Raw genomic sequence first — 21,131 nt, 5'->3', positions numbered from 1 at the left:
TTTACGAATAATTTAATAAGTTTAAATCAGAGTACGTTTTTAAAGGGTAGATTAATTTCTGACAATATTCTAAGAGCTCATGAATGTATGTACTACCTCAAAACTAAGAGATGCAGATTGAAATGTGAAATGACTATTAAATTGGATTTGAATAAAGCATATGATATAGTTAAGTGGAGTTTTTTATGGTTTATCATGAAGAGAATGAATTTTGGACCAGATGGACTTCTTAGATCAGAGAACTAGTCACTACTGTTTCTTATTTTGTTCTTATAAAAGGTGAACCTTATAGTTTTTTTAAGCCAACAAGGGATATCCAATAAGGAGATCCCTTGTTACCTTATCTATATCTATTACGTGCGGAAGGATTATTCTATCTGTTATACAAGGCATAGCAAAATAGACCTATTTAAGGGATTTAGATTCATAGAAGGTTTCCAACAGTCAATCATATTCTCTTTGCTGAAGAACTCTATCTTATTTGGGAAGGCAAATGAAGATCATGCAAAAATATCCTATCTCTACTCCATGAATATGAAATGCTTAGTGGGTAGAAAGTTATTCTCTACAAATCAGCAGTTTTTTCAGTCAAAACACCCTACTCATTAGAAGACAACATGTAACACCCTAACTTTTAGCACGTCATGATCGTATGAAAAGTAAGGCGTTACTAACTCGTTTTCCTTATTAACTATTTAATATTGAGCCTTTAGTTCGATGTCGCATTTCAATTTTTAAGAATATGCCTGAAAATTTTGTTTTTATTAACTAAAATCATATATCAAAGATCACCAAATAATAGTAATCACATAGTAATTACTAACAGTAAATGCCATACAAATAAATTCAACATAAAACTCGATTACATTACCTATCCCTCTGGGTAAAATAAAATTTTAATCAATAAAGGCGTGAGAACTCTATGAAAACAACGTAACTTTTAAACAATTCCAACTATTCGTCCACAGCTTCATACTGAGTCTTTGAACCTGTGTCACTGAAAGAGTGGAAGATTTTGGGGTGAGAACAAACCACACATTCTTAGTAGGGAATAAGAATGCCGTAAAAGTAACAAAATAAAATGCAAATAATTAACTTTACTCAATAAAACTATTTTTATTAAATCCCTGAAAATACTTTTAGTTTTACTTTAGATAATTACTTTTCTTTAAATTTCTAAACTCAAAACAGTTTTATCACAAAATTAGTCATATTAACCATCTCTCAGTGACATAATCATTTCTTAATCCGTAAACTAATAGCACAAGTAAGAGATTCAAACCAACATAAAAACAAGTCAAACATCACAATCACAGAGAAGTAATACAAGCAAACACAACCAAATGCAAATGTGCAAACAACATGATGCATGTTTATCTCTAACGCAGGTAATGAGCTCATTTGTCGGTTTCGACCCGCACCCAACGCAATCCAACTCGCAAGTCAGATAAGGCATTCCAGCGGCATAACCTCTGCAAGGTCCCAAACCTTTATAGGCGCTGATTCTCCAGCTGAAGTATGCCGAACATGACCTCTGCAAGTATTTGCAGGCGCTGATTCTCCAGCTGAAGCATGTGTCCCTTTCTCCTGGAAGCCATACCATATACACAGGCATCCCCGCACAATCATTCACACATAAAGCTCACAGCTTAACATTTTCACATCAGCACTTTAACCATTTACATTCAGTCACCCTCTCGTGACCTTTTAACCATTTCATAAATCACACATGCCATGTTCTCTTTTCCCCTTCTTTCTTCTTCTTAACAAACCAAACTCAAATCATAACTTAAAACAAAATCTCTCCTCAAAAGATTGAATTTTAAACATTATACTTTTCTTAATAAATCGAATTGAAAACAAGACACTTTCCGTAATAAATCAATATCAAATAATATTCTTAAATCATATTTGCTTTTAAATAACGCTTTAAACAAAGTCCTGGAGTTTTATAACAAATTCGACAGCACTTCCACTAAAATTTGGACTTAGACACCCTTATAGGTTCCCTCTTCCTCAACAATTCACCAACCCTTTCCTCAACAATTTCAAATCAGCGAAATTCTTAATAATCAATATATTTTATAGCCATATAATTTTAATAATTCTAAAATTATTTGTAAACCCTTAAAATTATTGTTTCAGTTAAGAAATTAATTTAAAAAAAAATAGTTTAAAAATCCAAGCTCAATATATTTTTCGTTCATTAAACCTCAATCTCCACAATTCACTAATCTTTTTCTCAACAACTATCAAAACAGCAAGGAACTCATCCTCAATAATAAGAAAATAGTCACAATTAAACCATCATCATAATAGTTCCAGACCGAGCATAAGACTAAATCAATTCAACACTCAACACAATATTATCCAGTCAGATTAACATATCCAGTAACCAATAATTTCTCAAACAAGCTTGCAACGATATCCACCCTCATCAAATAAATCTCAATTCCACAACTAAATCAACAGTTCAGCATAACCAGGAATTCGAGTAATTAGTCACTTTCAAACAATTAAATCATTATTCACAAATCATAGCCTCAAATCAAAATCAGTCTCAATACCACACCAATCATATTTTTACAACCTCAATCCAAGCTTAATTCCACCAACTAATCTCTCATAACAACAAAATCAGTCACATTCACAACAATAATCCAAACTTAATAACATTACGATTATTAATATTTGCAATTATCTACTATACTTTTTGGGCATTTTTAAATTAAAATCAATAACTTTATAATAATATCCCCTACTCAATTAGTCGTACTCAGAAATTAAATATGACAAACCCTCTTTTGCCCTAAATTCGCAGCACCGACGGCATCCCAACACAACCGAGACAGCGGTAGCAACATCTCCAATCACTTTTGCAGCCATAGCAAATTTCCACGGCAATGATAATGATCACAGCAAAATAAGGGATTCAAATTTGATAAAAATTGAAGACGTAAACAGTTCTGAAAATTCAGGACAAGGCAGAAACTAAAATGGAATTAAAACCGAAACAAGCAGATAAATAAGATGAGAGCAAAATAGAACGCACAAGTGGAGCAGGATTGCGGTGAAACTGAACCGACAGTGGTGAAAAGCAAATCCGACAAGGTATAGCTCTAACAACGATGCACAGCTCGATGGCGGACTCCACCCGTGGCAACGGCGGCAGGGGCTTCCCCTGGTGACGGCTTGGACGGCAGCAGCGATGGTGACCAGTTTCAACGGAGCTCCCACTGTCGCGTTTCTCTTCCCTCTCTCTTCGAAGCTCAATGGTGACGCGTAGTGGGGTGCGACGGTGAACCCAGCTCGATGGTGACTGGACAGCGGCGGAGCGCGATGGCTCCTCTTCCTCCTCGCGGCGTTTCTGGCTCGCAACGCGCACTCTCCCTCGCTGGAAATGGTTCTGCTCGATGGCGGTAGCAGCGGCAACGTCTCCTTCTCTCCTTGCATGGTGGCTCGACGTCATGACGGCGGTGGTGGTGCGTGATGGTGGCGGCAAAGCCCCCTCCCCTTCCTTGTTCTCCGATCTCCTTTGCTCTCTCACAAATCTCTCTTTCTCCTTTTTCCCATTTCTTTTCTCTTCTTTCCTTTTTAGTTTGGTTGAACTGTGTTGGGTGTATATGGGGAGAAATGTTGGCGGTGGAGGGAGTGAGTGGCAGAAAGAGTGAAAGCGTGGCTCACTGACAGATGGGGTATACGTGTGGTCTGTGGATGAATTGGGTAATAGGATTAGGTTGGTAAAATTAGGGTTTAAAATTGGAAATTTTAGGTAGTTTATCAATTTTAATAAAATTAGGGTAATAGAGTAATTAGAAAGTAATTTTAATCTAATACTAATATTTATAAAAATACTATTTAATTATCAACTTACAAGTTTATTTTTTAAATAAATACTCTAATTCAATAATTAGAGATAATCAAGTTAATTTCTTTTAAAATCATAAGATAAAGTTATTAATTTAATTATTCAAATTACAGCATATAAAATTCTTATTATCATTCAATTACTAAAACTTTAAATCATAAATAAAAAATTACTTAATTTATATATAAAATCTCTTAAAAATATAATCTTAATTAGATATAATAAATTATAAATAAATGTCTTATTTAATTTTTAAAATCTGGGGTTTTACACGACAGCTAGCAGAGTTACTTAACATAGAGTACGTGGGAGTCCAAGATAAATATCTAGGTCTTCCATCCATTATTCAGAGATTTAAAAGGCTACATTCGGTGCAATAGAGGATAAAGTTTAGAAAAGAGTTCAGGTTTGGAAGTGGAATCTGTTATCAGCAGGTGGCAGACATGTTTTAATCAGAGTTGTCGAAGAAGCTATTCCCATATATACGCTTTCATGTTTCAAGCTTTCAGATTCTCTAGTGGAAAAAATACACATGATTCTAAGACAGTTTTTGTGGGGTCAGAAGGGAATGCAAAAAAAGATGGCTTGGGTTAGTTGGGATTATATGACCGGACCCAAAAAGAAAGGTGGATTGGGATTCAAGGATCTCAGAGCCCAAAACCTAGCCTTGCTGGGTAAAAAGTTTTGGTGAATTACTACTAAGCCTAATTCGCTACTTGCGCCTATACTCAAAGGAAAATACTATAGATACACTAACCCCTTTTTGGCAAATAAAGAAAACCAACCTTCTTAGGGTTGGAAAAGTCTATTGGAAAGAAGAAAAGTGGTAAAAAAAGGGTTTGAGATGGAGTACAGGATCTGACACAAATGTTCGTATTTGCGAGGACCTATGGTTACCCCTACCCTACTCTTTTAGACTCAGTAACAACAACAATCCAGTATCAGATATCAATTGGGTTCATAATTTACTTACAGTAGATGAAAGGTGGAATAAAGAGCTAGTTGAAGCAGTTTTTTCTCCTAAGCTCAATTTGTGAATTCTCTCCCTGCCACTGAACGACAATAGTGAGGACAAATTTGAATGAGCTTGGAACAAGAGGAAGCAGTACGATGTGGCCTCGAGGTACTGAGTGTCTTATGATTTTTTTTTCATGCGCTAGTTGAGCACCTTCTAATGGTGATGACAAATTTAATGCTCTGGAAATTAATTTGGGGGTTTAAATTACCATTCCAAGTAAATATTTTTCTGTAGAGAGCAGCCCATGAAAAATTACCTGTACTCAATTTTATCAACCAGAGATTCTCAGATACTTCAGCAATATGCCCAAAAAACAGAAATGACAATGAAACTATCCTTCATGCTTTGGTGCAACGCAGTACCTGCTCCTGAGAATTGGTCTTTCTCTCCTTTTGTGAATGCTATAGTTCAAAATAGAACCATGAAGTTTGAAGTCTGGTGGCAAACGGTAAGTAGAGGCATTGAAAGAGGGCAATCTTCTATGGCCCTCCTTACATCTGTAACACCCTACCACACAGAGTCTTATGCTTAACTCATAAAACAGAGGTGGCGAGGTATTACGACCTCTAAAATAAAATTTAGTACATATAGTATTGCAATAATGTTCATAACTAGGAGCCTTTGAAGAAAAGTGGGTAAATCAAAACCGTTTTAAGTCAAAAGTGCAACACTCCGATCGATAACGTAAGTGAACAGACAAGGAGTGAGTTAAAGCGAAGAAATATACAAAGAGTGCCAAAATACATATATCAAGACTAGGGACTTGGCTTGCGAAGATAACCGGTCCGAGCATATAGTATACATACATATATAGTAAGAAAATTCCCAAAAGACAACCCAAAAGACAATATACAAATCCTGTTTCTCCAAAATAACCTCTAAGAGGAGGTGATACAAAATACATATACAGTGGAGAACATAGCATCTAAATAGGCATATAATAACAAAAATAAAATCCCAAGATACAAGGATCTCCGCCAAAAAAAGGTCTCCAGCATGCCTCAGCGAGGAGGCTCACGTCTTGCATCTGAAAACCACAAAAATCCGCATGGGTGAGAACCGGAGGTTCTCAGCATGGTAACCGTGCCTAAATATCTAACATATAATGTCCTGGGAAAGCCGAAGGCAATCCTAGAACTTCCAAATTATAATCAAAGCGTGTAAACAGAACTAAACCATGACAAAAGTAAATAGACGACTAAATTAAGGATCTTCGGTCTAACTATATATATATATATCCCCTTTCCAAATCCTGCTAACCTCCCAATCGCCAACAGTGAAATAAATGCAAGCACAAGTATATCAGACAAGGAAATGTACAAGTAGGAAGCAGATAGAACAATTAAGCAGGTAGCAAGTAATGATGCAGTCAATTAGGTAATTCAGACAAATCACATATAATGCATATGATGCATGCCTGTCCTAGGTGGGTAGAATGTAAAACCCGGTTAATTAATGGCTAATTAATCCATAAAATAAAATATGTTCTCAAAAGTGAGAAATGAGGTTTTTATGGTTTAATGTGGTAGAGAAATTCGAAACGAGAATTTCGACACTAATTTTAAAGAAATCGGCCCAAGATTGGGCCGAACGGGCCAAACCGGGCCAATCGGACCCAAGTTGGGCCCAAGGCCCAGCCAAACCTCATTAATGATGAGAGTTCAGTACTCTCTTTCCCTCCAAACACAAATACACACGCTGAACACACACAAGGGAGAAGGGGGAAGACATAATCCCTTGCTCCTATTTCATCTCCACCTTCCTTTGATCATATCGTTTGATCCAAAGCTCCGATCGACGCACCGTTTGCGACCACGCGATCATGGCGTCGAGCTCTACAAAACTCACCCAAGGAATCTTGAGGTAAGTCACAGAATTCTCTTCGAATTATCAGCCCTTATTTTCGAAAATTTATGGGTAAAGTGTTGAGATTTTTGAGTTTGGATGTTGTAGGCTCAAATTAATTTGAAGGGAAGGCTTTCTCTAGCTCTCTTGGTCTTTGGGTAAGGTGAGAATCTAAATCCTAAGCTAGATACTTGAGATTTTGTGATTTAGTGATTGAGTTTTTATGTTTTTATATGATATTATGGCTTAGGCTTTGTATATATGTGTTTTGGAGCTTGATTGGTGGTTTTGGAAAGTTTTGGTGTGGAATCCCAAGCTTTTAAATCTATTGGTGAGGCTTTGGAAACCTTGGAAGTTGATTTGAGAGTGTTCTGGGTGGAACAAGAATCGGCCAAGGTATGGTTTCGGTTTTCTGTATCTAAAATGTAATGTGGTGTGAAAACGTAGGCTAGAGACCCTAGGATAGGAGATGAATCATTAATGATGTGGATGGTTTGATATGAATTTTATTGTTGTATGTGAATTTAGTAAATTATGGAATGATGATAAATGTTGGTACCATTTGTGAAAATTGGGTGTGATATGGTTCGATATGTAGAGTTGGTGATAGCATTGAGGCTCTTGTTGAGGAGCATGAGTTGAAATGTGAATTTGTTATGTGTGGAAGTATATATATATATGTGTGTGTGTGTGTGTGTGTGTGTGTGTGTGTGTGTGGTGATTGGTGGATTGGATATTGTTGGAGATTGAGGTGTGAATTGTTGATTTTGATGTGGGAATTGTCACCTCGAAATTTGGTTAAATATGGTGGATTTGGTGGGTTGATGATTGAATGAGTGGATGTAAGTATTTGGTATTGAAACATTGAGTTTGGCTAGTTTTTGAATGAGTTGGTAAGTATATGTTTTAAAATTGGGAGTTTATGAGTTTTGGTAAAAATGAAAATTTGATGAACTTCCACGGATCATATCTTGAGTTATTGTTTTTGAAACTTAATGATTTTTATATCAAATAAAAGGCAATTTCATAAGCTTTAAAATGGTTTAAATTTAGTTGAAATCTAAATTTTGTGGAAGGAGATATGATTATGGGAAGTTGGGGCCAAAAATCTGAATTCTGCAACTTCTGCAGAATTTGCGATTTCTGGTTTGTATGCGGACGCACAGCCCTGTGTGCACGCACACTCGATGAGAATTTGGTCCTGTGCGCACGCACAGACTGGTGCGTACACACACGCGGAGACAGGGCTGCTGGTGGTAGCGCCAGCACACCCTGTGCGTACGCGAAACCAACGAAGGATTGGGAGCTGTGCGTACGCACAAGCTTGTGCACACGCACACGTTGGGGATGACATACTGGTGGCAGCGCTAGGACACGTTGTGTGCGCGTCCCCACCCTAAGGATTTTGCTTCCTGTGCGTACGCACACGTCTAAAAATATTTCTGGGCGTGCGCACGCACACCCCTGTGCGTCCGCATGCGACCCAGTTCTTTTCTAAAACTTTGTTTTCAAGCTCTTCACATTCCCAACAAGCTCGTAACCTTTCGAATGTTATTTCACACTTATAACCCCCAATTTCATCCCTTAAGTCTTAATTTGTTGTTAAATGCCTAGTGCTTGAGAGAAGGCTAGGAAACGGGTAACTTGTGGGGGAAGAAAAGGGATGTAATGATGAGTATGATGTATAATGATGATGTGAGTGGTTGGGAAGGATGGTAGAGTGCTGAATATGTTTTGAGCCGAAAGGGCTGAGTATGGAATTATGATTGGTAGGCCGGAATGGCTGAGATGTATACTAATGCATGCCTGTCCTAGTGGCTGATGAGTCTCATTTGTCGGTTATAAAGCCAGCCCGACAAGTCCTGGTAGCTAACCATTGGACTTTCCCTCTGTCGCGCATCCCCAACTCGAGTTATCCACAAACATAATCATAATTTATATCCAACACCTTCACTGGTGTATATTCACGGGGACGATCTCATCCGGAACTTTCACAGTGTCTGGCCACACTTGCGACATAGGATCAGCAGAGTATTGAGTCTCTACCTGGAGCACATGGTGGCTAGCCACTGCTTTCACCCAAGGAAACCCGTATCTCAGACAGGTGAAGTGCAACAGTCATAATAGTCATCAATTCAGCATATATGCAATAATCACATCCATACATTAGTATACATCTCAGCCATTCCGGCCTACCAATAATAATTTCAAACTCAGCCCTTTCGGCTTAAAACATATTCAGCACTCTACCATCCTTCCCAACCGCTCACATCATCATTATACATCATACTTGGTGCACGGAATTGTGATCACATTAATGTAGTACTCTTTGTTATTGTATGGAATCATTATTATGGCTCTTTACTATGTGTGGACACAACTCCGTTCAACTAACCAGCAAGTGTACTGGGTCGTCCAAGTAATAAACCTTACGTGAGTAAGGGTCGATCCCACAGAGATTGTTGGCTTGAAGCAAGCTATGGTCACCTTGTAAATCTCAGTCAGGCAGATATAAAGTGATAATGGTGTTTTCGAATATTATATAATAAAATAGGGATAGAGATACTTATGTAAATCATTGATAGGAATTTCAGATAAGTGAATGGAGGTGCTTTCGTTCCTCAGGACCTCTGCTTTCCTGCTATCTTCATCCAATCAGTCTTACTCCTTTCCATGGCTGGCTTTATGCAAGGGCATCACCGTTGTCAGTGGCTACATCCCCTCCTCTCAGTGAATAATATGCTCACGCACCCTGTCACGGCACGGCTATTCATCTGTCGGTTCCCCATCATGCTGGAATAGGATTCACCCTCCTTTTGCGTCTGTCACTAACGCCCAGCACTCGCGAGTTTGAAGCTCGTCACAGTCATTCAATCATTGAATCCTACTCAGAATACCACAGACAAGGTTTAGACCTTCCGGATTCTCTTGAATGCCGCCATCATTCTAGCTTACGCCACGAAGATTCTGGTTAGGAGATCTAAGAGATACTCATTCTAGCTTAATTCATGTAGAACAGAAGTGTTTGTCAGGCACGCGTTCATAAGGGAGAAGGATGATGAGCGTCACACATAATCATCACCTTCATCACGTTCTTGAGTGCGAATGGATATCTTAGAAGAGAAATAAGATGAATTGAATAGAAAACAGTAGTACTTTCATTAATCTTTGAGGAACAGCAGAGCTCCACACCTTAATCTATGGAGTGTAGAAACTCTACCGTATGAAAATACATAAGTGAAGGTCCAGGCATGGCCGAGATGGCCAGCCCCCTTAAAGCGCGATCAAAGGATCATAAGGTAATCCAAAGATCCAAAGATGGTCAAAAAGACTAGTAAAAGGTCCTATTTATAATAAACTAGTCACTAGGGTTTACATGAGTAAGTAATTGATGCATAAATCCACTTCCTGGGCCCACTTGGTGTATGTTTGGGTTGAGCCTGAGTGTTGCACGTGCAGAGGCCATTTGTGGAGTTGAACGCCAGCTTCTGTGCCAGTTTGGGCGTTCAACTCTGGTTTTGGATCCTTTTCTGGCGCTGGACGCCAGATTTGGGCAGAAGGCTGGCGTTGAACGCCAGTTTACGTCATTAATTCTTGGCCAAAGTATAGACTATTATATATTGCTGGAAAGCCCTAGATGTCTACTTTCCAACGCAATTGGAAGCACGCCATTTAGAGTTCTGTAGCTCCAGAAAATTCACTTTGAGTGCAGGGAGGTCAGAATCCAACAGCATCAGCAGTCCTTCTTCAACCTCTGAATCTGATTTCTGCTCAAGTCCCTCAATTTCAGCCAGAAAATACCTGAAATCACAGAAAAACACACAAACTCATAGTAAAGTCCAGAAATGTAAATTTAACATAAAAACTAATGAAAACATCCCTAAAAGTAACTAGATCCTACTAAAAACATACTAAAAACAGTGTCAAAAAGCGTATAAATTATCCGCTCATCCCAACACCAAACTTAAATTGTTGCTTGTCCCCAAGCAACTGAAAATCAAATAGGATAAAAAGAAGAGAATATACTATAAATTCTAAACTATCAATGAAACAGAGCTTCAATCATATGAGCGGGACTTATAGCTTTTTGCCTCTTGAATAGTTTTGGCATCTCACTTTATCCATTGAGGTTCAGAATGATTGGCATCTATAGGAACTCAGAGTTCAGATAGTGTTATTGATTCTCCTAGTTTAGTATGATTATTCTTGAACACAGCTATTTTATGAGTCTTGGCCGTGGCCCTAAGCACTTTGTTTTCCAGTATTACTACCGGATACATAAATGCCACAGACACATAATTGGGTGAACCTTTTCAGATTGTGACTCAGCTTTGCTAAAGTCCCCAATTAGAGGTGTCCAGGGTTCTTAAGCACACTCTCTTTTTGCTTTGGACCTTGACTTTAACCGCTCAGTCTCAAGTTTTCACTTGACACCTACACGCCACAAGCACATGGTTAGGGACAGCTTGGTTTAGCCGCTTAGACCAGGATTTTATTCCTTTAGGCCCTCCTATCCACTGATGCTCAAAGCCTTGGGATCCTTTTTATTTGCCCTTGCCTTTTGGTTTTAAGGGTTATTGGCTTTTTCTGCTTGCTTTTTCTTTTTTTTTTCTATTTTTTTTTTCGCCCAATTTTTCCCTTTTTTTTTTCTGCAAGCTTTGCTCTTTGCTGCTTTTTCTTGCTTCAAGAATCATTTTTATGATTTTTCAGATTATCAAATAACATGTCTCCTAGTCATCATTCTTTCAAGAACCAACATATTTAACATTCTTAAACAACAACTTCAAAAGACATATGCACTGTTCAAGCATACATTCAGAAAACAAGAAGCATTGTCACCACATTAATATAATTAAGCTAAGTTCAAGGATAAATTCGAAACTCATGTACTTCTTGTTCTTTTGAATTAAAACATTTTTCATTTAAGAAAGGTGATGGATTCATAGGACATTCATATCTTTAAGACAAAGTTACTAACTACTAATGATCATGTAATGAAGGCACAAACATAGATAAGCACATAATACAGAAAACGAAAAACAGAGAGAGTAAGAACAAGGAATGAGTCCACCTTAGTGATGTCCTTGAGCTCTTCTATGTCTCTTCCTTGTCTTTGTTGCTCCTCCTTCATTGCTTTTAGATCTTCTCTGATTTCATGAAGGATGAAGGAGTGCTCTTGATGTTCCACCCTTAGTTGCTTCCAATAATTGTGTGGAAGAAAATGTATCCCCTGAGGTATCTCAGGGATCTCTTGATTTGTAGTCAAATGTTCTACCACTGAGCTATAGACCCTTTATGGAAGCTTTTGTCTTCCCTTTCCTCTTTCTAGAGGTTTCTCTGGCCTTAGGTGCCATCAATGGTTATGGAAAAAACAAAAAAGCTATGCTTTTACCACACCAAACTTAGAATGTTGCTCGCCCTCGAGCAAAAGAAGAAAGAGTAGAAGAAGAAGAGGATATGGAGGAGATGGATGGCTGTGTGTATTCGGCCATATGGGTGGGATTGGGTGGGGAAGAGATGTTGAATTTTTGAAGGTAAGTGGGTGTATGGATGTGAGTGGTAAAGAGTTAATAGGGAAGAGTGTTTATTGGGAATAGAGGATGATTGAGAAGAGAGAAGAGAGTGAGTAGAGGTAGGTGGGGATCCTGTGGGGTCCACAGATCCTGAGGTGATCCTGTGAGGTCCACAGATCTTGAGGTGTCAAGGCATTTACATCCCTGCACCAATTTAGGCATGCAAAATGCCCTTGCACACAACTCTGGGCATTCAGCGCCAGGTTGGTGCCCATTTTGGGCGTTCAACGCCCATTTGCTGCCATTTCTGGCGTTGAACGCCAGAACCATGCTTGTTCTGGGCGTTCAGCGCCAGGATGCTCCCATTCTGGGCGTTCAGCGCCAGAACTATGCTCCTCCAGGGTGTGATTTTTCTTCTGCTGTTTTTGATTCCGTTTTTGAATTTTTTGTTTATTTTGTGACTCCACATGATCATGAACCTAAGAAAACATGACAAACAATAAAAATAAGAATTAGATAAACATTGGGTTGCCTCCCAACAAGCACTTCTTTAATGTCAATAGCTTGACAGTGGGCTCTCATGGAGCCTCACAGATGTGCAGAGCTTTATTGAGATTCTCCAACACCAAACTTAGAGTTTGGATATGGGAGTTCAACACCAAACTTAGAGTTTGGTTGTGGCCTCCCAACACCAAACTTAGAGTTTGACTGTGGGGGCTCTGGTTGACTCTGCTTGGAGAGAAGCTTTTTCTGCTTCCTCTCCATGGTTGTAGAGGGAGATCCTTGAGTTTTGAATACAAGGGAGTTCTCATTCCATTGAAGGACTATTTCACCTCTGTCAACATCAATCACAGCTCTTGCTGTGGCCAGGAAAGGTCTTCCTAGGATGATGGATTCATCCTCTTCCTTTCCAGTATCCAGGACTATGAAATCAGCAGGGATGTAAAGGCCCTCAACCTTTACTAAAACGTCCTCTACTTGTCCATATGCCTGTTTTCTTGAGCTGTCTGCCATCTCTAATGAGATTTTAGCAGCTTGCACCCCATAGATTCCCAGTTTCTCTATTACAGAGAGGGGCATGAGGTTTATCCCTGAACCAAGGTCACACAGAGCCTTAAAGATCATGGTGCCTATGGTACAAGGGATTATAAACTTTCCAGGATCCTGTCTCTTCTGAGGCAATGTCAGTTGATCCAGATCACTTAGTTCATTGATGAACAAGGGAGGTTCAACTTCCCAAGTATCAATGCCAAACAATTTGGCATTCAGCTTCATGATTGCACCAAGAAACTTGGCAGTTTGCTCCTCAGTAACATCCTCATTCTCTTCAGAAGAGGAATACTCATCAGAGCTCATGAAGGGCATAAGGAGGTTCAATAGAATCTCTATGGTCTCTAGATGAGCCTCAGAGTCCTTTGGTTCCCCAGAGGGAAGCTCCTTATTGATCACTGGATGTCCCTGGAGATCTTCCTCCTTGGGATTCACGTCCTCTCCTCTCCTCACAGGTTCGGCCATGGCGCTTATGTCAATGGCCTTGCACTCTCCTTTTGGATTCTCTTCTGTATTGCTTGGGAGAGTACTAGGAGGGATTTCAGTGATCCTTTTACTCAGCTGGCCCACTTGTGCTTCCAGATTTCTAATGGAAGACCTTGTTTCATTCATGAAACTTACAGTGGCCTTAGATAGATCAGAGACTAGATTTGCTAAATTAGAAGCATTTTGTTCAGAGTTCTCTGTCTGTTGCTGAGTTGATGATGGAAAAGGCTTGCTATTGCTAAACCTGTTTCTTCCACCATTATTAAAGCCTTGTTGAGGCTTTTGATCCTTCCATGAGAAATTTGGATGATTTCTCCATGTTGAGTTGTAGGTGTTTCCATAAGGTTCACCTAAGTAATTTACCTCTGCTCTTGCAGGGTTCTCAGGATCATAAGCTTCTTCTTCAGAAGATGCTTCTTGAGTACTGTTGGATGCAGCTTGCATTCCATGCAGACTCTGAGAGATCATATTGACTTGCTGAGTCAATATTTTGTTCTGAGCCAATATGGCATTTAGAGTATCAACCTCAAGAACTCCCTTCTTCATAGGCGTCCCATTACTCACAGGATTCCTTTCAGAAGTGTACATGAACTGGTTATTAGCAACCATGTCAATGAGTTCTTGAGCTTCTGCAGGCGTTTTCTTTAGGTGAATGGATCCACCTGCAGAGGTGTCCAATGACATCTTTGATAGCTCAGATAAACCATCATAGAATATATCCAGGATGGTCCATTCTGAAAGCATGTCAGAAGGACACTTTTTGGTCAACTGTTTGTATCTTTCCCAAGCTTCATAGAGGGATTCACCTTCTTTCTGCCTGAAGGTTTGAACATCAGCTCTAAGCTTGCTCAGCTTTTGAGGAGGAAAGTACTTGGCTAAGAAAGCCGTGACCAGCTTATCCCAAGAGTTCAGGCTGTCTTTGGGTTGAGAATCCAACCATAATCTAGCTCTGTCTCTTACAGCAAAAGGGAAAAGCATGAGCCTGTAGACTTCAGGATCTACTCCATTAGTCTTAACAGTATCACATATCTGCAGGAATTCAGTTAAGAACTGAAAAGGATCTTCGGATGGAAGTCCATGAAACTTGCAGTTCTGCTGCATCAGAGAAACTAATTGAGGTTTCAGCTCAAAGTTGTTTGCTCCAATGGCAGGAATGGAGATGCTTCTTCCATGTAAATTGGAATTAGGTGCAGTAAAGTCACCAAGCATCTTCCTTACATTATTATTATTTTCGGCTGCCATCTCCTTTTCCTGTTCGAAAATTTCTGAAAGGTTATCTCTGGATTGTTGTATTTTAGCTTCTCTTAATTTTCTCTTCAGAGTCCTTTCAGGTTCTGGATCTGCTTCCACAAGAATGTTCTTATCCTTGCTCCTGCTCATATGATAAAGAAGAGGGCACAGAAAAATAATAATAATAGAGATTCTCTTTACCACAGTATAGAGGTTCCCTTATGTGAGTAGAAGAAAAGAGGGGGAGACTAAGAATGTGATGTAAAGGAAGAAACACAACTGTACGGATGGAAGAGATGTGGGATGAGATGTTAGGATATGAATGAATAAATAGAATAGGATGGGGGAGGGATAATTTTCAAAAATTATTTTGAAAAAGAGTTAGTGATTTTTGAAAAATGTTTTTTTGAAAATTGTTAGAAATTTTCGAAAAATTTTTAAAATTTAAAAATAAAAATAATTAGTTAATAAAAAAGAAATTTTTGAAAAAGAGGGAAGATATTTTCGAAAATTAGAGAGAGAGAGTTAGTTAGGTAGTTTTGAAAAAGTTAAGAAACAAACAAAAAGTTAGTTAGTTAGTTGAAACAAATTTTGAAAACCAATTTTGAAAAGATAAGAAGTTAGGAAGTTAGAAAAGATATTTTGAAAAGATATTTTTGAAAAAGATAAGATAAGAAGATATTTTTGAAAAGATATGATAAAATTAGTTTTGAAAAAGATTTGATTTTTAAAATCACAATTAATGACTTGATTCATAAGAAATCACAAGATATGATTCTAGAACTTAAAGTTTGAATCTTTCTTAACAAGCAAGTAACAAACTTCAAATTTTTAAATCAAAACATTAATTGATTATGTTATTTTCGAAAATTTGGTATAAAATTAAGAAAAAGATTTTTGAAAATTTTTTTTTTGGAATTTTTGAAAATAACTAAGAATTTTGAAAAAGATTTGATTTTTGAAAAAGATTTTGAAAAAGATAAGATTTTCAAATTGAAAATTTGATTTGACTCATGAGAAACAATTTGATTTTAAAAGTTTTTGAAAAAGTCAATCCAAATTTTCGAATTTGATGAGAGAAAAAGGGAAAGATATTTTTTTGATTTTTGAATTTTTATGATAAACATGAAAATTATGCAATGCATGAAATTTTTAGATCAAAACAATGAATGCATGCAAGGATGCTATGAATGTCAAGATGAACACCAAGAACACTTTGAATGTCATGATGAACATCAAGAACATATTTTTGAAAAATTTTTAATGCAAAGAAAACATGCAAGACACCAAACTTAGAATTCTTTAATGCTTACGCACTAAGAATTCAAGAATGCATATGATAAACATGAAGAGACACAAAACAAAAATTCATCAAGATCAAACAAGAAGACTTACCAAGAACAACTTGAAGATCATGAAGAACACTATGAATGCATGATATTTTCGAAAAATGCTAGATGCATATGCAAGTGACACCAAACTTATAATGTGACTCAAGACTCAAACAAGAAACAGAAAATATTTTTGATTTTTATGATTTTCTAATTGTTTTTGGATTTTTTTTCGAAAAATTAATTGAAAAAAGAAAAATAAGGATTCCAAAATTTTTAATATGAATTCCAGGAATCTTGCCATGTTAGTCTAAAGCTTCAGTCCAGGAATTAGACATGGCTCACTAGCCAGCCAAGCTTTCAATGAAAGCTCCAGTCCAAAACACTAGACATGGCCAATGGCCAGCCAAGCTTTAGTCTTTAACACGAGAGTATATTGCTCTTTGATAACAAATTGCAAGCCTCAGTCCAAAAGAATTTAGACATGGCTTTACAGCCAGCCAGGCTTCTCATGCTTCATGAAACACTAGAATTCATTCTTAAAAATTTTGAATAAATTTTTGAAAACATTTTTATTTTTTTCGAAAACAAATGAGAAAATTTTAGAAATATTTTTGAAAAATTTTTGAAAAGAAAATAAAAAGAAAATTACCTAATCTGAGCAACAAGATGAACCGTCAGTTGTCCAAACTTAAACAATCCCCGGCAACGGCGCCAAAAACTTGGTGCTGTTGCCGGATCAAAAGGGAATCTGGCACTGATGTTACCGGACCAAAAGCTTGCCGAAAACTCAAACAATCCCCGGCAACGGCGCCAAAAACTTGGTGCACGAAATTGTGATCACATTAATGTAGTACTCTTTGTTATTGTATGGAATCATTATTATGGCTCTTTACTATGTGTGGACACAACTCCGTTCAACTAACCAGCAAGTGTACTGGGTCGTCCAAGTAATAAACCTTACGTGAGTAAGGGTCGATTTCACAGAGATTGTTGGCTTGAAGCAAGCTATGGTCACCTTGTAAATCTCAGTCAGGCAGATATAAAGTGATAATGGTGTTTTCGAATATTATATAATAAAATAGAGATAGAGATACTTATGTAAATCATTGATAGGAATTTCAGATAAGCGAATGGAGGTGCTTTCGTTCCTCAGGACCTCTGCTTTCCTGCTATCTTCATCCAATCAGTCTTACTCCTTTCCATGGCTGGCTTTATGCAAGGGCATCACCGTTGTCAGTGGCTACATCCCCTCCTCTCAGTGAATAATATGCTCACGCACCCTGTCACGGCACGGCTATTCATCTGTCGGTTCCCGATCATGCTGGAATAGGATTCACCCTCCTTTTGCGTCTGTCACTAACGCCCAGCACTCGCGAGTTTGAAGCTCGTCACAGTCATTCAATCATTGAATCCTACTCAGAATACCACAGACAAGGTTGACCTTCCGGATTCTCTTGAATGCCGCCATCATTCTAGCTTACGCCACGAAGATTCTGGTTAGGAGATCTAAGAGATACTCATTCTAGCTTAATTCATGTAGAACAGAAGTGTTTGTCAGGCACGCGTTCATAAGGGAGAAGGATGATGAGCGTCACACATAATCATCACCTTCATCACGTTCTTGAGTGCGAATGGATATCTTAGAAGAGAAATAAGATGAATTGAATAGAAAACAGTAGTACTTTCATTAATCTTTGAGGAACAGCAGAGCTCCACACCTTAATCTATGGAGTGTAGAAACTCTACCGTATGAAAATACATAAGTGAAGGTCCAGGCATGGCCGAGATGGCCAGCCCCCTTAAAGCGCGATCAAAGGATCATAAGGTAATCCAAAGATCCAAAGATGGTCAAAAAGACTAGTAAAAGGTCCTATTTATAATAAACTAGTCACTAGGGTTTACATGAGTAAGTAATTGATGCATAAATCCACTTCCTGGGCCCACTTGGTGTATGTTTGGGCTGAGCCTGAGTGTTGCACGTGCAGAGGCCATTTGTGGAGTTGAACGCCAGCTTCTGTGCCAGTTTGGGCGTTCAACTCTGGTTTTAGATCCTTTTCTGGCGCTGGACGCCAGATTTGGGCAGAAGGCTGGCGTTGAACGCCAGTTTACGTCGTCAATTATTGGCCAAAGTATGGACTATTATATATTGCTGGAAAGCCCTAGATGTCTACTTTCCAACGCAATTGGAAGCGCGCCATTTCAAGTTCTGTAGCTCCAGAAAATCCACTTTGAGTGCAGGGAGGTCAGAATCCAACAGCATCAGCAGTCCTTCTTCAACCTCTGAATCTGATTTCTGCTCAAGTCCCTCAATTTCAGCCAGAAAATACCTGAAATCACAGAAAAACACACAAAATCATAGTAAAGTCCAGAAATGTGAATTTAACATAAAAACTAATGAAAACATCCCTAAAAGTAACTAGATCCTACTAAAAACATACTAAAAACAGTGTCAAAAAGCGTATAAATTATCCGCTCATCAATACTCATCATTACATACCATTTCTTCCCCCACAAGTTACCCCTTTCCTAGCATTCTCTTAATCACTAGGAATTTAACAACAAATTAAGACTTAAGGGATGAAATTGGGGTTATAAGTGTGAAATAACATTCCGGAAGGTTACGAGCTTGTTGGGAATGTGAAGAGCTTGAAAACAAAGTTTTAGAAAAGAACTGGGTCGCGTGCGGACACACAGGGGTGTGCGTGCGCACGCCTAGAAATATTTTTAGACATGTGTGTACGCACAGAAAGCAAAATCCTTAGGGTAGGGGCGCGCGCACAACGTGTGCTAGCGCTGCCACCAGTGTGTCATCTCCAACGTGTGCGTGCGCACAAGCACAGGCTTGTGCGTACGCATAGCTCGCAATCCTTCGTTGGTTTCACGTGCGCACAGGGCGTGCTGGCGCTGCCACCAGCAGCCCTGTCTCCGCGTGTGCGTACGCACCAGTCTGTGCGTGCGCACAAGACCAAATTCTCGCCGAGTGTGCATGCGCACAAGGCTGTGCGTCCGCACACAAACCAGAAATCACAAATTCTGCAGAAGTTGCAGAATTCAAATTTTTGGCCCGAACTTCCCACAATCATATCTCCTTCCACAAAATTCAGATTTCAACCAAATTTAAATCATTATAAAGCTTATGAAATTTCCTTTTATTTGATATAAAAATCATTAAGTTTTGAAAACAATAACTCAAGATATGATCCGTGGATGTTCATCAAATTTTCATTTTTACCAAAACTCATAAACTCCCAATTTCAAAACATATACTTACCAACTCATTCAAAAACCAGCCAAACTCAATGTTTCAATACCAAATACTTACATCCACTCATTCAATCATCAACCCACCAAATCCACCATATTTAACCAAATTTCGAGGTGACAATTCCCACATCAAAATCAACAATTCACACCTTAATCTCCAACAATATCCAATCCATCAATCACCATTTATATATATATATATATATATATTCCACACATAACAAATTCACATTTCAACTCATGCTCCTCAACAAGAGCCTCAATACTATCACCAACTCTACATATCGAACCATATCACACCCAATTTTCACAAATAGTACCAAAATTTATCATCATTCCGCAATTTACTAAATTCACATACAACAATAAAATTCATATCAAACCATCCACATCATTAATGATTCATCTCCTATCCTAGGGTCTCTAGCCTACGTTTTCACACCACATTACATTTTAGATACAGGAAACCGAAATCATACCTTGGCCGATTCCCGTTCCACCCGGAACACTCTCAAATCAACTTCCAAGGTTTCCAAAGGCTCACCAACAGATTTCTAAGCTTGGGATTCCACACCAAAACTTTCCAAAACCACCAATCAAGCTCCAAAACACATATATACAAAGCCTAAGCCACAATATCATATAAAAACATAATAACTCAATCACTAAATCACAAAATCTCAAGTCTCTAACTTAGGGTTGAGATTTTCACCTTACCCAAAGACCAAGAGAGCTAGAGAAAGCCTTCTCTTCAAATTAATTTGAGCCTACAACATCTAAACTCAAAAATCTCAACACTTTACCCACAATTTTTAGAAAATGAGGGCTGAGAATTCGAAGAGGATTCTGTGACTTTCCTCAAGATTGCTTGGGTGAGTTTTGTAGAGCTTGACGCCATGGTCGCGTTTCCACAAACGGTGCATCGATCGGAGCTTCGGATCAAACGATATGATCAAAGGAATGTGGAGATGAAATAGGAGCAAGGGTTTATGTCTTCCCCCTTCTCCCTTGTGTGTGTTCAGCATGTGTGTTTGTGTTTGTGTTTGGAGGGAAAGAGAGTGCTGAACTCTTTAATATTTTATTATTTTATATATACTATTTACATCATAATTATCAGAATCAAACTGGATCAGTTGGTTCGACCGAAAAAATAGTGAATCGGTGATTTAGCCAATTCGGCTTAACATAAAGACTACACCGGTAATTAGACTGGTCAACGGTGGTCAAACCTATTGAAAACTGATCAGTTCACGTCGAATTGCGAGTAAAAATCCGCGCTGATTCATGGTATGCCAACGTTCATATGGGGCGCCAAAAGAGCGCTGGGTAAATCTCTCCTCACGTGCTCGTAGTTTGTTACTCGTTATTTATCTCAAGCAATATAATGACTTTTCCAAAAGGTTTGCCCGATGTGAGCCTCAAGCCCCCTTTGTTTTTTTATTGAAGAATTGGTTTTTCTGCGCATACACAAAAAAAATTATCACATATTCAAGTACCTTTGTTATTTTATTTATTTTTCTTCT

General features: G+C 38.4%; 1 non-coding gene across 1 annotated transcript; it reads left to right on the top strand.

The window, feature by feature from the left end:
- Positions 1-14,518: 14,518 nt before the first annotated feature.
- Positions 14,519-14,626, top strand: LOC112781274 (small nucleolar RNA R71). Its single transcript, XR_003192059.1, has one exon. It is a non-coding gene; the product is annotated as a small nucleolar RNA R71 (small nucleolar RNA).
- Positions 14,627-21,131: the final 6,505 nt, after the last annotated feature.

This window comes from Arachis hypogaea, chromosome 19 (genome assembly GCF_003086295.3).
Source record: "Arachis hypogaea cultivar Tifrunner chromosome 19, arahy.Tifrunner.gnm2.J5K5, whole genome shotgun sequence".
In the NCBI taxonomy this organism is placed as follows: domain Eukaryota; kingdom Viridiplantae; phylum Streptophyta; class Magnoliopsida; order Fabales; family Fabaceae; genus Arachis; species Arachis hypogaea.
Note: the sequence above shows the minus strand (reverse complement) of the source record. Positions and strands in the feature narration are given on the sequence as shown.